Genomic DNA, 20,210 nt, shown 5'->3' on the forward strand with positions numbered 1-20,210 from the left:
AGGCACATGAAACACGCCGAGCTGCCGCGGAGAGAAAGAAATCCACCCAAAACAACGAAAAAACCTGAGCCCCGCTGGAGGGCAGGGCTTAGATGGGCTTGTTGAATTTCCTGATTTGCTGGTGTTCTTCCCGAGAGGAAATGCCCCCATTATGGGAGGATCAGAGTTTTATCTCTGGGCTGGAATGACACCATTTGTGCCTTTGTGTCAACAGCACTGAGAGGCCTTGTGTAGGGTTATGCGGCCGGCGCTGGGAAGGGCTTGTTTGAAGAGAAATAGAGAAAAAAACCCAGAACAATGTTTACCCAGAAGGCAGCTCCTGCCAACCCTGCGGAGGCCACCCTCCACACCGGGATGTCAGCCCGCTCCCCGGGCCCCTCGGCCGCTTCTTGGCCTTGAGTGCAGCCTGGTGGGCAGGCCGCTGGCGGGGACGGGGGACAGGTAGGCTCTGCCAGCTCTTAAACTGTGGGTAAACAGCGGAGAGCCTGTGTCTCCCCTCCTCTTCCCCCACCCGTCCCCCCGCCCCTCCCGCCCCATGGCCAGTCCTTGCTCCAGCCCCATCCCAACCCAGAACTGTATCGTAGCCCTGGGGGAGCGGCATCATCACCCCGGGGAGCAGGCAATGTCTGGAGAGGCCTGCTGAATTGCTTTGAGGATTGAGCCTCACAGATTCTTGCTACTTAAAGTCTGGTCCCAGGACCAGCAGCCTGGGCATCACCAGAAGCTTGTTGGAGAGGCAGACCCTCTGGCCCCACCCCAGACGTGCCTCATCTGAAGAAGCTGCGTTTTAATAAGATCCCCTGGATGGATTTACACACTGCAGTGGAGAAGCACTAGTTTAAATCAGGGCTTCTCAAACACAGCTGCACAGTGGAATCCTCTGGAGCGCTTTTAAAAGCTTCAGTCTCAGAGGCAGCACCTCAGGCCAGCGATGGCAGGCTCTCTGCGGGCCAGACCGAGCTCAGTGTTTTCTAAGGCTCTCCCAGGGATTCTAGTGTATCTCTAGGTTTGAGGCAGAGAAGTGAGGACGACACCCTTTTCCTCCTGTCTTAGGACTGTTCCAGAGCATCTTCTATGTGCCAGACACCACCATTGTCTCTGAGGCTTCATTAATAAAGATGTTACACGGTCGTGAGCACAATGAACTCCTAGTCATCCTTCAAAACCCACTTTAACAGCCTCTTCCTCTGTGATGCATTCCTGAATCTCCCAAAGCAGGAAAAAGTGCGTCTTCTTCTGAATTCCCATTGCCTTCTGTATGTTTCCAATATCTCACTTGTCACATTGACGTTTGGTGATCTGTGTACCTGTCACTGGACTGTGACCCCTGAGAGGTCCTAGGTCAGGGCCTGGGCACAAAATTGGTGCTAAGTAAATGTGACTGACTGATGACATGAATACAGGGGCGAGTGCTTGAATGCATACAAGCACGTAAGTGAATATACATTCCCTGCCCTTAAAAAAGTAAAATTTGACGGGAGACCACCTTGCACAAAATTAACAAGATATTGACCTCTGGGGGTCTTTGTAGTATAAAAAGCAGCCATAGGTACTGTGTCAGTGATTGAGCGTGGCTGTGTGCCCCTCTCCACAAGTAGCTGGTGGGCTGGGTTTGGCTCATGGGCCATAGTTTGCCAATCTCTGGTCTAGACGGAAAGATAGGCATTGAACATGTCGTAACCAGGTTGAGGTACCGCTCCTTGAGATTTTTCTCACACTTGGGTCGCCATGGAGATCCTGGAACTCGGCGTGGAGGGTGAAGTGACTCCTTGGTTCATGGGACATTATCTCCTGGTCCCTGCCAGCCCCCTCCTCTCACTAACTCACTCCCACCCTCGTTTCCAGCCCCCTCTCTCTAGTGGCAACTCTTCCAGTGCATCAGCTTTGTGCCCTTGAAGTTACACACGGCTCTCCAAAGCACGTGGCCCTGTGGGATGTGTGCTCAAGTTACACACATCACATGGTGCTCTTTCTTACTTTTCACCCCCGTTCAGCACTGTGTTGTTAAAGATCTAACGCTGTGTGTACGTCTAGCTCATTACTTGTCAATGCTGCAAAATTTTCACATGTGCATCACCAAATTTTCCTTATCCATCTCCCTGGTGATAAGCACAGCATTTGGTGCTGGCTCGCTGTCCCCACAAACACCCTCATATCTGTCCCCATAAGGCAATGCACACCCCTGCCTTTCCCCCTCGAAAGAGCCCTCTGTCTCAGCGTTTGTCCATTGGATAGGGTGGTATACTGAATGTCTGCCTCCACCCTGGGTGGTCCTGGAGTCTGTTATCAGACTTACAGCTTCACCCCAGAGCTTGGGCAGGTACGCCTGGTGCTCTGGAGGGCCACAAATACTTGGCGAGCCAATCGTCTTTGAGGGAGGACTCTGTCAGGCTGCTCTTGGTCGTCATGCAGTCTAGTTGAGCGCCTGGTATATCCTGGTTGTTCCCCAACAGCAGACTGAAAGCAGCCCTCCCCGCAGTGGCACCTTTTCTCTGTGGGACCCCTCCCCCCAGCCAAGCACATTCCCATCATTGCTTCTCATGTAACAACGTGCTGGCTATCTGATGCGATGGTTTATTTCCATGTTACACACTTGGGAGTGCAGTGGTTAATTTTATGTGTGACCTTGTCTAAGCTCTGGTGCCAGTTGCTTGGTCAAACCCCCGTCGGGATGACACGGGGAAGGTATCTTTTAGAGGAGAGGAACACCGTGATCAGCAGACTTTGAGTAAAGCAGATTACCCTCCATAGTTGTGGGTGGGCCTCATTCAGTCAGTCAAAGGCCTCAAGAGCAAAGACCGAGGTCTACCAAAGAAGAGGGAATTCTACCCCAAGATGGCCTTTGGACTCGAGACTAAATTTTCAGCTCTTCCCTGGGTCTGCAGCCTGCTGGCTTGCCCTACAGATTTCCGACTGGCCAGCCCCCTCGGTTATGTGAGCCAGTTCCTTAAAGTAAACTCTCTCTCTCCATTGCATCACTCTGCTTCTTTGGAGAATGCTAACACAGGGAGGTTCACAATAAATCTGCTCCAGAGTAAAATCTCTGTCATGACATTTGAGGCCTAAAAGGGATCTCTATCTGTGACAGCAGCTAGGAGTAGTTCCCAGCGCAGTGTCATCATTATACACAGACAGGGGAAGCACCGGGCCATGAGCCTGACATTGGGACCGAACCAGTGGCCTTTAAATCCAACACAGACCCACATCAGCTCTTTCCTACCTCTGGCTCTAGGCTGAGCAAACCGTCTCGTCGATCTGGGGACCAGTCCTCTCCTAAGCCTCGACCATCATTAATCACCCATCACCCCGAGCTTAGCCTCGGTGCCGGAAACACCAGGGCCGGCCACGGAGGGTCGGTGCACGTCACTCAGAGAAGAGCGCACGGGGGTGGGTCCAGGGGAACGGGGCCTTGCATCTGATCCCTGTTATTTTTCTTAAATTTATGGAACATCTGTTACTGTGTCCCGGGCTCTTGATAAAATACCTTTAATGTCACAACCACCCTTTAAGGGTGGCCTTATCAGTCCCACTTTATAGATGAGGAAACCGAGCCTGGAGATGTCGCGTCATCTGGATTGCTCAGAGGTGCGGAAGAGGGGCCGGGCGGAGAGCAGGTCCTCGGGCTGAGGTCGGGGCGCCGGGCCCATGCACACGGCTGAGGCTGCGGGGAGTGTGCAGTGTCCACGGGCAGGAGGTGAGGAACACAGGCAAGAACTTGAAAGGTGGTGCCGAGGGGGCTGGATTCATACCTCATTCCAAGGACCCCCTGGGGCCTTTCTTCGGGGCCCAGACTGGGGTGAGGAGGGTGAGCAACTCACTTGGTGCAAAAAATGTAAGGGGGTATCACAAAACTCAGCCACTAAGATGCAGACTATTAGAAATCACTGCAAAAAGATCCTTGATGAGCAACAAAGCAAACTTTCAAATGAAGAGAGGATCTGAGGCTGCACCTGTCTGGTCCACCTCGTTTACCTCGCCCTCAGCGTGGTGCGGTTTTTGTGAAAGACCCGGATTCCTGGTCCCCCGCAGACCTACTGGCAGCCTTTCCAGAGGAGAGTCCTGTTTTATCACAGTGCCCTGAGTCATGTTTATGACTGCGTTTCCTCTTGTTAACCTTGCCCGTAGTTAATGACCACCTTAAGAGAGGGCACTTGGTAAACACATAGATTCTCACATCGCTCCAGACCCGAATCCAAGCTGGCAGCAGGAGGGCCTGGGAAGTTGGAGTTTAGCAAAGGCCCTGGGAGCTGGGAGCTTTCTGCTGAATTCATAGCACGGGACAAGATGGCAAGTGTCTGTGAGTGGCCATGGGTCCCAGCTTTGGGAAGACCCCTCCAGCAGGCCCAGGCCATGGGCACTGTGTGGGCTGATGTTGTCCAGCTTCCAGTTTCCACATGGGCAGATGTCCTGATTGTCAAGCGCTGCATGCACGCGTGTTACATCCCTGCAGCACGTGATCTGGGAGACTGTGGAAGGAAGCCATAACTCCTAGCTGGACACCCAAGGCCTAAACATTTGCCTCTACCCCTCTCTCCCAGCCCAGCCCCCTTTTGGGGCTGCCAGTCTGTGGGCGTCCGCTGGCCAGCCTTCCACTGTCCCCGAGCGGACTTCCCAGGCCGATCCTTCAGCTGAGGGGCCTCTCGCTCCATCCTAAGGGCTCAGGGGAGGCCCTCCCTGTCCTAGGAAGCCCCCACACCCCAGGATTGCCCCAGCCACAGCCTGTCCTCCGTCCTCAGAAGTCAGGCCTCCCCCATTGCCTCCTGCAATTGTAGTTCTGTTTGTGCTTTTATGTTTTTTGGGGTATTTATCAGACTCTGGAAGCCTCCTCCTTCCTCCAGCATTCCGGGAGGAGCAAGACACTCCAGAAAGTTCACCGGCTGGAGAGTCTGAAAACTTGGCCCTGAGTCTCAGCCCCACCTCTCCTGAGCTTGGGTAACCTCGGCCGAATTCTCTGCCCTTTGGTTTCTCGGGGCAAAGCATCGTTACCTCGGTGGCAGGGTGTGAGTGGTAAGGAGACAGTGTAAGTTACCGCACTAATGAGCTATTATTATTATTCACCAGCAGCACAGTGGCACTCACCGTGGGCAACCAGGCTTCCCCGAAGGCCTCCTGCAGACAGCACTCCCCAGGAGGAAAGTTACTTTTGCATTTCCTGAAATGTAGTGTTTTGTATTCAAGAGGGCCTGGGAAACGTGCTTGCACAGAAGGACGCTGGTCGGGGCGGGGCGGGGGGGACGCGTGCTCTGTATACGTTTCAAGGAGACGAGGCCCTCCCGCCAAGCACTGCGTCAGGAGGGACAAGTGCTGCTGTCCCCAAGGAGGCTGCAGTCGGTCGGGATGTGGGAGGTGTGGGGTGGGGGCCCAGGGGGGTGGGGGCCGTGGGAGCCGGGCTCCCGGACCCCACGCCTCTCGTGTGTGTTCAGTGACAGACGCCTGTTAGGCCCACAGACTCGGCGCCCGGTTTGATCTGGGCGGAGACGGCGTCCGGGAGGGACCGTCCCTTTGTGCGGAGAGCCTGCTGGTGAGCTCGAATGGAAAACTCAATTATCAGCGAGGTTAGGGGCCGGGTGGGAGGTCAGGGCCTCGCGGCCTCCTCTTCCTCTGGGCGCTGAGAGAGGGGCTCTCCTCGCCCGGGCTTGGGGAGGAGGGGGCATGGACCAGGGTCAAGGGTCACATGTCATCAAAGGAGGTCCGGGCACAAAGGGAGCCCTTCCCAAGGAGTCTAGAGTGGCTCCCGAAAGCCCAAGGCCACGCACCCCCTTAGTAAGCTCAGCCGGGCTTCACACTTGAGAAACCCGGAATCCTTACTACAAAATTTACAAGGAAATGTTGCTTCATCCTAGGATAGCTTTCCAAGAGGGGGGTGGGAGGGGGGGAGGGCCTGAAAGCATTCTCCTTGTAGGCTCAGCCAAGAATGCGGAGCCCTCTGGGAGAGATACTACATGTCTTCCTTTTTCTTTTCTTTCCTTTTTTTTTTTTTGAGAAAAACAATTCATTAAAAAGTTCTTTGTATGAGTCTGGACACCTCAAAGATAGGACCCTAGCCACCCTTGTTTCACACTTATCTTTTCCCATGGGAATATTTCCTTTCCAGACGCCGGTGCGGGGGAGGGGGGCGCAGCCATCCACACGCAGTGGTCTGGAAGCTGGAAGTTAAATCTGCACAGTCGCATGGCCAGTGGATGGTGTGGAAAAACCAGAAAGATGGGTTGGGGGTGAGGGGGACAAAAGAGTCTACCAAAAGACAGAGATTGAAAAAAAATCAGGTGGATAAAGAAATTCAGAGAGACAGTAAGTTCATTCCTTAAACTAAAAAAAAAAAAAAAAAAAGGTACCACAGAGGTAGACACAGCTCTTGCCACTTTTCATCAGCCGACGTAAAACATGACAGACGTCCCGAACGCAAGCTTCTGAACTGCAAGGGAGAAAGGCATTTGCCAACAGATGTACCTATATATTTTGATTAATAATTTCTTGCTCCCTTACAGTGAAGTGCGGAAAACGAACAAAGGGCCCAATTGAGCACGTCTGCCCAACTCTCCATTTGTCAAAGCAGATTGAACACAGAGAGGACAGAGCCGATGACACGGGAGGACAGGTTCGTGTTGCAAGGGCAGATCCGAGTCCCGGCCGAGGAGCGGGGCTGGCGGAGCAAAGGCGTGACTGCAGTGAGCGGCCGGGTTCCCCTGCAGAGGTGCTCTGGTGTGTATACACGGATGTGTGCATGGGTGCTTGCATGGGTGTCTGTCTACACACATGTATCAGAGTGTTCGGGGGAATCTGCAGGTAGCAGTCCCGATTATCTCCCTGAGAGAGCTGGCCCACGGAGGAGCCCAGAGCCCACTTCTAGACCACTGAACAGTGAGCCCAGGGATAATGTGTATCAGGCACTGAGTTCCTGGACCTCTCCCAAGTTTACTTACTGTGGGTTCACTCCAAGAACCCTGGCAAAACGCTACCTCCTCTAGAAAGCCCTCCCCAACTCCCTCAGGGACGTTTCTCTCCCATGGCTCCTGCGCTGGTTGGTTTTGTCTAGGGCTGCCGGGTGCTGGTCCTTCAGCTGAGGGTCTGGCCAGGTCGTGGCGCATCTTCTGTTCATGTCTTATCTCCCTATCTTGTCTGGGAGAAGCTCCTAGACGAGAAGTCTAGGAGCAGGGACCACTGTGAGGACTTGGGGCCCTGCTGGTCTCCAGAAGGTTCCCTGTAAAGACCTGTGGACTGATGAAAAGACACAGGGGTCCCATGTGAATATCAATAATTCTGAGTGGCATCCATTTCCTCGGTCCCTGCTTAGCTTGCAAGCAGGAGAACAGTGTTGTTGGGGTCATATTGCTCGGTCATGGGAGGGCCAGCAGAGTTCATGCTGCCACTCAGCTGACTGCTCAGTTCAGCCGGCTCTTCCTGTCATTGTCACAGCAAGACGCTCTCAGTGAAGGAAGCAAGGCATGGATTGGCATGCTGGTGCAAGCTCCTTCTCCCCTGATGGACTGGGCACTACAGTTTGAGGGCGATGACAAAGAACCCTGTGGACTTTGAAGTTGAGAGAGAAGTAACGTGTCCAAGATTTCACGATGAGAAGCAGAGCTGCGGTTGGTGCGTGCCCGGGCCTCTGACACCCAGGTCCGTGACAATAATGAAGCGATAGCAGCAGTGGCACCTGTACTGTTCATGCACATGGTCGCACCGCACCCGCAGAGCAGTGCTGAGCATTAGGCAGGACACAAGGACACGGAGACTCAGAGAGGACCAGGGTTTGTCTGAACGCACGGAGTAGGGAAGACACTAAAGAGGTGACAAGAGATTGTCCCTGCCCCCCAGGTCCGCATTTGTTCCAGCGCAACGAGCGTCAGCTAAGCCAACTGTCCTGGTCCTGCTTGCTCCAGCCCTGGCCCTGGAAGTGCAGGGATGGGCTGAATCTACTGGCCTCATTTCAGATCATTGCAATATAAAGACAGAAGTACTACATCCAGGAAAAGGCTCGGCGTTTGAGGCTCTCCAAGTTCGTGGCAGCTCCGCCTGTTGTAGCGCTCCATGTTGACGAGGCCCACCCCCAGTCTTCCGCAGGCTTACCTGCTGGCCATCGCAGCCACTGTGGGGACAGAACATGGTAAAGAGGAATATACGTGCACTGAAATTTAGTCTCAGCCTTTGCATGGCAGCAAGCAAGATCTCCGACACGAAGCACTTTGAAAATGGTGGCCCTCATGCCAATAGTGGGTGTCATTCTTATTTCTAAGCCTGTTCCGACCAGCTGTTCAACATTTTTCTATTAATAAAATACGGGCCTGGGACACTTGCCCATTAAAAATGTAACAGCCACCCGTAAAAATCTCATTTTTTAAAAAAAATTTCATTTTTTGAAGAACACAAATGAGGCCAAATGAATCATTTCAATGACTTTTTTTTCACCTTCGCTTTTAAATAAGGTAAGCCATGCACGGGATCCAGTAAGTCGCTTATCAAGATCTGCTTTTTCACTGGGGTGTCTGTGCACGAAGGGACAGCTGCAGCGAAGTCTCTCTCTGCGGTCTTCACGACCCAGGATTCGCCGACTGTTCCCAGGCCTCCCAGGCACCGCTCCCTGCGGGCGGCAAACCTGTGAAGGCTCGACTTCTGCTCCAGCTTCCTGCCTGAGCACCACTGCTCAGCCTGGGGGCAGGACACGAGTGTCCTCGGGGTCTCCCAGATGCTCACGGTCATCTAATGAGTCCTTGTTGATTAGAACAGAGTGAGCCCATCTGGCTGATAAGCCTGTGCTTCCTTTCCTCCCTTAGGACTTCTAAGAACTGAGTCTGGGCTTTCTGGAAGGAGGGCCTTGGGTGAGAAGGATGGAGACAATGTTGGCTTTCCAGACCAGTGTTTTTCCCCTGTGAGTGCCCGACGAATAGGATCTCTCTAACAACACGTGTTTTACGCCCAGTTCAGACTGCAGCCAGAGGCGGGGAGTGCATGGTGGGGAGCCCCTATTCTCATTTGAACGCGGCTTGGCAAACTCAACCCACAGGTTTACACAAAGGGTTCCAGGGTCGCTGCAGCTGGGATGCCCTGGGCACTTCTGGGCTGGCCCTGGGCGAGTCAGTGTAGCCAGAGGGCTGGGGCCAAGGAGGTGGCTGGAGCTGGGTCCAAACCTTGACTCACTACTTCCTCACGAAGCCTGATTTCCTTCTCCCTGAGACGGGGTTAATGATAACGTCAGACTCTTAAGATGAAGGAAGGTCACGAACAAAATGTGGAACGACACCAAGCACTGACCCTCTCCCTCTCACTCCTCTCCTCCTCCCCGTATCGTTTGCCTCATACTCCCTTTCTGTCCCTCTTGATTGGCCGAGGCCATACTCAGAGGCAAGCCGGGGAGAAGACTTAGATTCGGTGTCCAGTCCCGTGAGGTTCCAGTCTTTGAGGAGCTCACACCTGCTGGGACACACAGCCATGCGAATGAATGACGTTGAGACCCAGCGAGTTTGTTTATACGCTCGGGGAGGGAATAGCTAACTCGGGCACTTTCCACTGTCCCTCGAGGCCTAGCTGACACCTGTCCCACTGTTATGTCTACAGCTGTTTTTACACCCTTTGCCCCTCTTACCCGGCAGGCGTCTGGGGCGAGAGGTGTGCACACGTGCAGGAGAGAGATGCTATCTGTCCCCTGGCCACCACGGTAGGCTTGTGGTCTCCAAGCGGAACTAGAACAGCATGCAGCCGCTCTGCCCCTGGGCTAGCGTCCGTGAAGAAGCACCAAGAGGAAGAGCGTGGTGTTGTCCGGAGAGAGGAGCAAAGGCTCTACAGGTGACAGCATGCAGCTCTGGTGCAGGGAAGGGAGGCAGGCAGGAGATTATTACCATATGTGGTCACTGGTCACTTCTCCGTCAGATTAGCGGAAGGGAAGAGGCTTTAACTGACTCCGTCTAGAGGAAGGAGACCCAAATAGGCTGGAGCCATCTGAAGTTTCACTCGCTCCCTTTTCTTGGGTCTTCAGGAGTTCCGGGAAGTGGCTACTGGGGTGCTGGGCAGACGGGGCTTCGCAGTGAGGGCAACGGCCAAGAACCGGAGGCCTCTGCCCACCCAGCTCGCAGAGACTTCGCAGGCTGGAGCGTGAGCCCAGCAGGCCCTGCCCGGTGGATGCAACGTACGGAGTGCCCCTGCCCCCCATCTCTCTCCCAAGCACAAAAGCCTGTTGTTTGGGGAGCTCAGAGAGTGGATACAGACCATCCTCTCTTCTCCGTGTCATTAACGTAATCTATTTGATCTGGAGGCTGGTTTTGTTTCAGTCTCTCAAGGGGTGTGGGGGAGGGAGGAAGGGAGGGGCATGTCTTCTGACTTTGAAGAAGAGAATGAAAGGGTTAAGCATGAAAATGAAGCCGAGGAAGGGGACCCATCTTGGGTCCTCTTTTTCTTTTCAGAAAAGAGCTCCTGCTTCTGTCTATGGCAGATGCACCTATTCTTGGAATGAAGCTGTTTTGGTTACTGTAATTGCTAATAATGGTACACTAGTGTACATTTATTTATGTACATCTTGTCTCTTTTTCGAAAGGATTTTAATATACTAGTCAAACAGGTTTACAGTGAATACATAAAGGAATCATGGCTATGATAAAATGAAGATAGAAGAAATAAGGCGGTAATAGAGAAAAGATTCGAAGACAAAATTTCCCTTTCCAGGATCTGGGCCCTCACTGAATGTGGGCCAGACTCAGTCCTGAGCTTCCTAGTAGCCACAGGAAGGAGAGAAACACTCGCATAACAGGGCTTACAGCATCAACAAGAAACAAAAGCGCCTCAGGAAAAGCAGGCATTGGTGATGTATTGAAGAATGTTGCAAAAAATCCTCACCTCCCAAATTTGGATATTAGGAGACAGGACGTTTTGGGAATACCCAAGTTCATAAGGACCTTTGGAGCAGGACTTTCTGAAACGTGTGCTGTGAAACGCTGATGCCGTGCGACCTCAGGAGCTGCCCCTCAGAAACAGACGCTGGGCCAGGGAAGTGTGGTTCGTATCCACACTCATTCCCATCTCGGGGACTTGAAATTCATCCTGTTCTCCTCAGCACTCCAGAGGAGTCTGCAGAAAAAAAAAAACAAAACAAACAAAGCAAACCCCTGGTGACTTGGGGTCAAGCAATCATTCCCCAAAGTTTTTTGGCCACAGACCAGAATTTGGGGGAATCCCTGAATTCGTGGGGCACGACTCATTTTCCCAGGACCCTTTTTGAGAACCGGGGCAATGTCTCTGTGGAGCCATTTCCCCCAGCAGAGCCAGGTTCTACTTCTGTAGGAGAGTCGGTGAGTGTGTAGGAGTCTCCGGGGCTGTCCCACCCTCCACGCTCCCTCCAGGTGCTGGCTCCCCTCCGCAAGGCCACCAGGTCAGCCAGGGTCTGACCCCAGCTCTGGACTCACCTGGAGGGGCGGTGTGGGGATGGGCGGCCTTTACGGCCGAGTGTCTACAAGATGAACAAAGCTGGCCATGCCAATGGTGCCCACTCTCCTTGCGTAACATTGCCACCAGCGGAGGCGGCCTCAGCTTTATCAGACTCCCAGAGCGCCAGCGCTGGGGCGGGAGAAAGGACGGAAGTGGGAAACGCTGTCCCACCACGTGGGTGCCGCATGATAAACACACAACACCTGTGCGTGGGGCCTCAGGAGGGACAGAGGCTGGCAGTTCTAGGTAGGCTTCTTGGAGGAAGTGACACTTGAACAGACACTTAAAGGACTGGCAGGGGTTCTGTGCAGGAGGAGGTATGGGGTCCCATTTGGGGCCTGGCTGGAACAAATGGTCAGGACCGGCTTTGTGTCGACCAAATGGCAGAGGCGGGAGGAGGCGGGTGAAAAGCAGGAGATAGTGGGCCTGGCTAACAAGTTTGGGTTTCCGCGTCCTGGGATGGGAGGGGAGGCATGAAGGGCCCCCCTGGGGGGCGCGGCAGATGGCAGGACTTTCCCGTTACAAAGAGCCTCCTGACGGACTCTGGGGCAGGGGGACATACACGGGCCAGCGAGCCAGGGCCATGATCCCGAGCCACCCACTCCGGGCAGCAGCCACAGGAAGGAGGCAGAGCCCTGGTCCTGGCCCGAGGTTCCAGCGGATAATGGGGAGACGTGACAGGTCTGGGGGACCAGCACACCCTCTGGCTGGGCGTCAGAACAGATTAAGGGCCCTTGTCTCGTAAGTGCCACCTGGCCGGCGGCATGGTCGGGCTGGGCTGGCAGGGGAGCTGAGTCCCCAGCAGCATCTGGGACCGCGGCCACTGGCCTCGGAGTGGGAAGGAATCTCAATGCCCGGCCTGCTTAGGGAGTGGTACACTGGGGTAGAAGAGACGATGGCGACCACAGACCTGTGGCAGGGTCCCGGACAAGGTTTTCCGTGCTCGCCAGGGCGGGACACAGAGCCCTCATGCCGCATCGGAACCATGGCCGGTTCCCAGAAGCAGCCCGAGGCCGTGGGGACCGGGGCGAGAGACTGCCTCTTGCCTTTCAGTTTGGTTAAGTGTGCTCCCAGGGATTATCCCATCTGATTTCTGTCTTAGGCTGTTCTGGCTCCTGTGTTAAAAATACCGCACACTGGGGGCTTGAGCAGAAACAGTTATTTATTCCTCTGTTCTGGAGGCAGGGATGCTCGCGATCAAGGTGCCTGCAGATTCGGCGTCTGGCGAGGGCTGGGCTCCTGGTTCACGGATGCCCGTCTGCTGCTGCTGCATTCTCACCTGGAAGGGACCAGGAAAGGCACCCCTCTAGGGTCTCTTTATAAGGTCATTACTCCTATTCCCTGGGGGTTCCACCTGCATGACCTAGTCGCCTCCTGACACCCTCCCTCTGGAGGGGTGTTTGTATTTTTCACAGCACGAAGACAGAGACCTTGTGTCGCTTACAGATGTAGCCCCAGCACCCAGCCCTGGGCCTCGCACGCACAGGGCTTAATGAATATTGAATGAATGACTGAATAAAAGAATGAACGAAAGTTTTATTTTCTTGTGGTTATGAAAACTACAGGTGTTCAGGTCTTTAGAAAGCTTGCTCCACCCCTGGGGCAGCTGGGCTGGTGGCTATAAATATGGGCGAACCTAGACTTGCGGTCCACTCAGCTTGACCAAGGTGCACGGTGGTTTCTGGTATCAGCCAGCCAGTAGAAGTTTGTTGGGATTCCTGGGGCAAACCCTTATTTTGTTGAATTATTCCAAGAGTCAGTTGTTGGAATTCTGTGCAGATCTTCACCAAGACCTGGGGATACTTTGAGAAGGTAAGGTGGAAGAAGAAGAAGAAGAAGAAGAAGAAGAAGAAGAAGAAGAAGAAGAAACCTTACTTATTCAGAAAAAAGAAATACGTGCTTTCTATATTTAAAAACAAATTAAATGCAGGTAAGCAGAAAAGAACAAAATGAAAAAATCAATATAACCATCATCCTACCAGTTGGGGTTCTTGAATGCTAGTAGCAGGGGCTACTTGGGCACCCTCTCTGTCTTCTCACAGTCTCCCCAGCACCACGGCTTCAGGGTACTTCAAGTGCTCACATGGCAGCCCGGGGCTCCAAGGTCCCTATCCCCATATCCCGAGAACGGAGTCAGATGGAAATGCGATTATCTCCTGGGCCCCGGCCTCAGAGCTCACGTGGCCTCATTCCTGCCAGGTTCCATCGCTGGAGACAGACCCCAGGCTGCGCCCAGGTTTGAGCAGAGGGAGCTCGGACCCCACCCCTCAGCAGAGGAGTGTTAGCCCACGGCAAGACGTGTGGGAAAGGGCGGGAGAGGCACGGACGAGGCCTTCTTTGGAAAGATACCACCGTCACAGTTCAATCTCAGTATTTACCGTTACATAAGGCGACAGTTCTTTCAACTGGGAGTCCTTGATTGTTCACTGAAGTTAAAAAACAATGCCTGGCCAGATGCCACGTGGCCACCTGACGTTGTACAGTGTTTCTCGGGGCTGGAACGTCTTGGTAGAACTCCCCTTGTTTGATGCTCACGGCTTTCCACTGGGGATCATCACCCCGTGGTACAGCCATGGAAACTGAAGTCTAGAAGGGAACAAAAAGGAATTTCTTCCAGCACCTCGCAGAGTCGGAAGCAGACCTAAACATCCTGCTTCCATCCCGGAGTCTCTCCTCGACTCCAGGTAACACCACTTGTGGTCAGCAGCCACATTCCACTCCCAGGAAATTGTAACACGGACCCCGGAGGTAAGACTTCCTTTTGAATATTTTAACTTCAGTGTGGCCTTCAGCCTTTAACTCTAGAATGGTTTGTGCTGAGTAAATATTAACCCGGTGCTGGAGGACCGGTGTTTTATTAGCTGGAAGAATGCACAGCACAAGGGGCTGGAGAGACGGGTTGGTGGGGTGGGCTGGGCCAGCACTGGGGGCCGGTGCCTCGTTCTGGGGTCAGAAGATGTCTGAGAGTCCTTGCAGCATGCCGAGGGGGCCGGGGGGTGTCCGCTTGGTGAAAGAGCATCAGGACCCATCAGATGGTGGTCTGGACTCTTGGAAGACCTCTGTGGGCCCTTGCACTCTTGTAAGCATGTACAATACACTTACATGCCATGATAGGTGTCGCAGGATTTTTGTTTTTTCTTTTGCTATAGAAAAGTTCAAAAGAACTTCCATACTTTGGCCTTTGGAATTATTCAGCTACGGGTAACAGTCTTTTTTTCCTCCTGCCATTTGGAAATTCATGCAAAGTGAGAAAAAGGTAACCTACAAACTATTTTCTAATGGAATGCAGTTTTCACGAGTGATAAATTTAACGATTGACAAAGTGCTGTATGACACAACATTACGTTTTTTAGAATTCAATTAAACATTTATCCACTTTGGTTTTGCAATTTCCCTTTTGTGTTTCAGAGCCAATAATTCTTCTCATTCAGCTCTCAAGACATTTTTTTTTTTGTGGGGCCCTAAGAAGCTCCTGAGCCGCATCCTGTGGCTGTGGGTCCGGCAGACACAGTGACTCTGGCTGCGACGAGGCCAGTGCCTTCCCAATGAAAAGAGCCCCCAAAGCCCCCGCGGTCGAGTCCTCAACCCTGAAGCCACGAAGAGCAATCCTTCCTCATTACGAGCTGCCCTTTAGGCGAAGCGTGTGCCACACTCCAATGCCACAGAACAAGCCCATAAAAAGTAATTCAACCAGTAATTCAGATCGATCCATTCTGATCACCAGTCCAGATGGATCTGAAACACCATCGGGACAGAGGACCCCATGGTGGAACCCCTCTTCCAGAGAAGGAAATGAACCACAGAAAGAGCTTGCCTACAGCCTACTGCAGCACAGTGAGGGAAACTCGCATGGTTGAAAAGCAAAACCACCCAAGGTGTGGCAGGCCCCTGATGAGTTTCACTTGGCCGTCCAACATCTTTTCAAGGTGAGCATTAACTCTGCTTTACAGACCGGGCCCCGGGGGCTCAGCAAGATCAATATTTGCCCAAGATGACTCAGGACAGGAACCCAGGTCTGCCTAATTCCAAGGCTCTGCTTTGTCTTCCTGCCGTTGGGACGCACAGACACGCTTGCAATTTCTACAGGAAATTATCAGCGTGTTGTAAGGTGTGTGCTTGGAATACCAGCGGGATTAAGGGACTTGCGGCTGCAATATCTTTTCGGGTTTTCTGTTTGCAGAAGCTACAGGCCTATCGCAAACACTCAGAGAACAGGAGAGAAGTCAGTTCAGGGTTTAAAGAGAGGCAGCCAGGCCTTTGTCTAGAGCAGGAGAGCCAAGGGCCCCGTTTGTGAAGTTAACAAATACTCACAAAGCAGCTACTTTGTGCAGGAAGCCCTAGGGGATGACGCCTCCTGGCCTTGGGCCGTCTGGTACAGATACAGAAGTGGGGCTGAGTGTGCTCCGGCCTGCAAGTCAGAAGATGGGAATTTGGGAACCTTCCCTCTCCTCCCCTCCCTGGCAGTGTGTGGCTGAGATAGATGCGTCTGCCTCTTTGAGCCTCAGTGAACTGTTTGTAAGGAGGTGATAACTGTTGCCGAACTCACCTCGCAGGATGGTAAAGTCCCCCCAAATCCTTGGTAGACTGACGTGGGGGGATTCCTCAGCACTCTCCCTAGAGTGGGCCCACGGGAGGCAGCAGGCATGTCCCGTCTCTCTGTCCTCAGCGCATGGCCTGGGACGTGGTAGGCAGGCACTGCGTAGGGTTAGGATGCACAAGGCTGTGAATGTTTTACATTTTTTTTCCCTGAAACACAACCTTTTCTAATGCAGCCCTCACTAGAATCTTCCTGCTCTGTTGATGCTTTGAACCCGAAAGCTGATCTGCTTTCAGGGATTCCAACTCCTATTGTATGGACCAGCCGTCTCTTCCCTGATGCACCCAATGCTTCATTAAGGTCGACTCGGCTGGGAGGAGGCGAGATAAAGGGAGGAAAAATGGTGATGGAAAGAGACATGACTTGGGGTGGTGAGCACACGGTACATTATACAGAGGACGTATCATAGAATTGCACGCCTGAAACCCGTACAGTTTTCTAACCAACGTCACCCCAATAAATGCAGTGGAGAAAAAAACAAAGCTCAACTTTGTTTACAAAACAACATCAGGGCTCTCTCTTTAAAAGCTGAATGTATTCTGCAGCCATCTCCCTGAAAAAGAAGGTTCTCCCTTTCTTTTCTCAACCATTTCCACAGATACTCTTCTCTTTTAACCCACGCTTGTCCATGAGGCAAGGACCCTTTGACGCTCCCAGAGTCACAACACCCGGGACTGCCAGCTCCGGAAGGGCTCTTGCAGGCTACGGGTCGGCTTACCCTGATTTTAGAGGAGAGTCTGCTACGGAAAGAAACTGGCTCAAGGTCAGAGACCAGAACCAGTCTTAGAGTTGTGTCTGCTACCCTAGGTTCGGGGGATGCAAGGGTCTCCCAGGACACCTCTGGACAAAGCCGGTGTCCCCTCTGGAACCCTGGGCCACCAAACTAGGCTCTGAAGGAGGCGGGAGAGATAAGGGCTCTCGCTCCACCGGGTTCCTGGCACTGTTGAGTCTATTTGCAAATGTTTTCTGATCCCACACTCTGCACAGGCTCTGCAGACAGGGACACCCACGTGGAGGTTTCCGAGGTCCAGCCCAGCTGAGGGCAGCGGGCGGCGTCTGGAGTGGCCCGGCATGCTCTGCAGTGTGCAGGGGTTGGGGGGGGGGGACTTCCCTGCATCCCCCAGCCATAAACAGGGCCTGTGGAAAGGACTGGGGTCCCGGAGGTCGGCGGAGAACAGTGGCTGATTGATGGCGACAAGAGCAGTCCTGAATGGCCCGAGCAGTACCTTGATCTGCAGCACGCAGGGGTTATTGGCTGCAATCGCAGATTAGTCAAATTCCCAGCTGGCGTCTCCGAGCAGGGAGTCGCAGTGAAAAGGCCTGCGACTTCCTTCCTCCCGCACTGAAACAGGCCTGGAGGATGAGGCCCTTGCACTGTAATTATACGGAGGCAGGAAGCAAATAACTAAGACCTGTCTCTAAGTGAGGAAGGAAGGAAAACATCCAGGGCTCTGGGGATCCTTCATCTTCTGTTCTTGAGGCACTGGAATAATAAGAGCTGCTATCTACCCTTAAATCTCTCCCAAACCCGGTGAAAGAGGTATTATTAGCCTTCATCCGCAGATGGAGAGTTCACTGGGGCTGCAGGGCTAGTGAGTGGTGTCAGGGACCGGGGGTCGGAGGGCACGTCCGCCTGACCAGCCCCTGCTCCTCTCCTTGTGTCTGTGTTAGGGGCGTGGGCACTTTCTCTTGCTCGTGCAGAGTGGCCTCATGAAGTCTCACGGGATCTCGGGAAAAGGAGGCTGCAGCCCAGCCCCGCTTCCCCAACAAGTGTGCACCCTGAGACTCTTGCACCTGCCCGAGGGAGGGCCGTCCGCTCCTTTGCGCCAAGGTGCTCTCTGTGGAGAAGTCCTGCTCCCCAAGGGCTGCGCCCGCCCTGCAGCGGCACCTTTCTCTGGTCCACACAAAGGCGCCCAACAGGTGAAGGGTGGCCCTGTTTTCGCTGTTGTCGCTGTAACTTTTCTGGGCCTCGGCTTCCTCTTCTGAGACATGGGAGTCTTCCTCTGTCTACCCGAGCTCTCTGAGAGCAGGAACTGCCCCACCGGACCATGCAGGGTGAGGGTATGCTTGGACCCTGCAGGTGGCACGGTGACACATTCCTTAGAGTCTGTATCCCTGGGTTCATGGTGCTTCCTGCTGACCATTCCAGTTCCTGGAGTGGGTTTCAGTGAATGCAGGCCGCCCCTGCTGGACCGTGGGGGTGGGGGTGGGGGTGGAGGACCCCGGCCCTCAGCACCGGGCTTCCTGTGACTGTCAGACTGGAGAAAGCTGTGTGTGTACTGTCTCTGGCTTAGGCACCGGCTGTGGCGCTAGTGAGGGGGGTGGGAGAGCCAGTGCCCCTCTCCCTCTGAAGGGGGGACCATAAGGAGAGTGGGCAGAGCCCTGCCCCTCACTCACCCTGCAGGCTGACCCTCCCTGAGGGTGCCACACCTTCTGTGGGCACTATCCCCCTTTGTAGCCATGTTCCCTCCTCTTCCCCGCCAGGCAGAGCCCCACTCTTTCTCCAGGACTCACCCTCCCTCCTCTGGCAAGCGTCCCTGCACACCAGCCGGTGAGACCAGCGCTTTCCCCCAGCGCCTAGCACAGCACCGTGCACACAGTAGGTGCTTTGGTTGTGTTTCCTGGATAAATGGACCAGCGAATGAACGAATGAGCGGTTCTGATCGTGCACAGCCATCCCCCGGCTCTGTGACCTTGACTTGATCCCTCTTTGCTGCAGGCCTTCAGCTCCCAGAGCCTGGGCCCGGCCCATTAAGCTGCCATCTTCTCTCACCTCATTATCACCTCGGCCTGGGGGGCCTCGGGGGATGCAGGGAGCCCCGGGAGTTCAGAGGTTTCCCCGGGGCCCTCCCGCTGGAACTGGCCTCTGGAAGGTCAGACAGAGAAAACCCAGCGCCCAGAGGGAGTGTCTTCTCTGCCGGTTTGAAAAAGGCTGTCTTTCTTCAAGCTCATTAACCACACCCCAGAGAGCAGTGGGAGACGCAGCCCAGCAGGCCAAGGCCCCTCTGGTGGCCGGGCGATGCTCCCCAGAGCCGGCGCCTTTATCTCTGCCCAGGAGATAGACCCCAGCGACTTAGCCCTCCTGCTGGGGGAATGAGGGAGCTGGGACCATAATGTGGGGAGGGGCTGGCAGCTGAGGACGGTATCCCGGGGAACCCAAGAGCTTTGAACTCTGCCCTGGGACAGGAGGGGGCCTTTATGGCCAGGCGCTGGGTGAGAGCAGGGCTATTACAGCAGGAATGAGGTCCCAGAGGCCCCCCTTTGCACCCTGACTGGAGGGTGAGACAACAGAGGCCAGAGAGGTGGGACCAGCAGCGGAAATGGAGCTCCATCCGCTTTATTGACTTGTAAACGACACCATTAAGAGGAAGCCCCACCTTGGCTGCAAACAGCTGTGTGAGAGGCAGTAAATCTGGGGGCCTGGCAGGCCAATACCAGGCGTTCCCAGCGCAGGGGACTGGGGGGGGCATCACCTCTGCCTCCTGGCTGCACCGTGGGACTTGTGTTGTGACCATTCCTGAGACGGGGGTGCTGGCTTGGTAGTGGAGATGCCAGTGGCTAACTAAATGTTCCCCAGAAACATTGTTTAAAAAGGAGAAAACAATTCCCAGAATCATCATTTGCACAGTCAGCCCAGAGACACGGAGGCTGAGAAGAAACCCAGGACAACAAGGAAAACGTGTGTGCGGGGTCTCAGGGTCAAATCTATCCCAGGTTACTGTGCACCGGGGACAAGTTCCCGCGCTGCCCAGGTCTCGAGTGGTTGTTGACATAAAAAAATAGACAAAAGGATGCCTTTCAAAGGGCGGTGGTGATGAGTGGAGGAGATGATGGAAGGGGAACGCTTCGCCATTCTTGGAGGGGCTCAAGAAATAAATTGTTTCGTCTTCGAATGACAACAACGCAAAATGGGGATTTGGGATTGGGCTCTTTCTGCCGTGTTCTTTTGGAATTAGCTAGCACTGCAAAACACAGGACCTGGGCCGCGATAGCCCTGCCCGGTTCAATGTCAGTTGCTTAGTTCTGTGGTAGCCACTGGACAAAGCAGAGCCTGGACGAAGGGCCAGGGACAGAAGGTTACCAGGGCAGAAGGCCCAGGCGGTGCCTAGCAATGGAAAAAACAGGGAAAACAAGGACCTCGCCCCGAGGTAAACCTCTCCTCCCCTTGCATGTCATTGGTCCGGTGATGTGGACCCTC

This window comes from Phyllostomus discolor, chromosome 6 (genome assembly GCF_004126475.2).
Source record: "Phyllostomus discolor isolate MPI-MPIP mPhyDis1 chromosome 6, mPhyDis1.pri.v3, whole genome shotgun sequence".
Classification (NCBI taxonomy): Eukaryota; Metazoa; Chordata; class Mammalia; order Chiroptera; family Phyllostomidae; genus Phyllostomus; species Phyllostomus discolor.